This window comes from Arachis duranensis, chromosome 2, assembly GCF_000817695.3.
Source record: "Arachis duranensis cultivar V14167 chromosome 2, aradu.V14167.gnm2.J7QH, whole genome shotgun sequence".
Classification (NCBI taxonomy): domain Eukaryota; kingdom Viridiplantae; phylum Streptophyta; class Magnoliopsida; order Fabales; family Fabaceae; genus Arachis; species Arachis duranensis.
Genome location: NC_029773.3, coordinates 36,149,794 through 36,150,784, shown reverse-complemented (window position 1 = coordinate 36,150,784; position 991 = coordinate 36,149,794).

Here is a 991-nt window from a genome sequence, read left to right as displayed (position 1 = left end):
CATATTATTTACTTGTTTCTATTATAGAATGGGGGTATATACTGAATTCTTGTTTTAATAATAATAATGACTCAATTAATTACAAATCATTACATAATTATTAGTATATCTCTATTGCTCCTTTTTTTTTTATTTTATTTATCTCTCTACTCATGGAATTGGAATTAGAACATTTTGATGAAAAATGATTTCTCTCGTTAATTTTTTCTCAAATAAAAAAAATACAAAAAAAATATTATTCATATTCTGACCCAAATGCAACTAAGTCCATTAAGGATAAAGGCTCTTCAAAGGTAGCCTCTTTTAAGATGTCAGACGCCACAAGAAGAATCAATTTCAATTATCTAAATAAGTAAATACCTTCTCAAATCTCTTCTACTATATCTATCTTCTCTAAAAGATAGATCTCAACAAATTATCAAAGGTACAGGAAATGATTATCCACCAATAAAGGTAGAACTACTTCAAAAGGTAATTATCTATTTTGCTATAAATATACTGACACACCTCAGAACATCTCTGACTTAGCAACCATGGTCTCTGATCTAATCAAAACCACTCAAAGTTTCATGACTGAAACAAGGTCCTCCATTAGAAACTTGGAAGGACAAGTGGGTCAGCTGAGCAAGAAAATTACTGAACTCCCTCCTAGTACTCTTCCAAGCAACACAGAAGAAAACCCAAAAGGAGAGTGCAAAGCCATCAACATGGCCGAATTTGGAGAGGAGGAAGAGGCAGTGAACGCCACTAAGGAAGACCTCAATGGACGTCCACTGGCCTCCAATGAGTTCCCCAATGAGGAACTATGGGAATCTGAGGCTCAAAATGAGACCATAGAGATTCCATTGGACTTACTTCTGCCATTCATGAGCTCTGATGAGTATTCTTCCTCTGAAGAGGATGAGTATGTCACTGAAGAGCAAGTTGCTAAATACCTTGGAGCAATCATGAAGCTAAATGACAAGTTATTTGGAAATGAGACTTGGGAGGA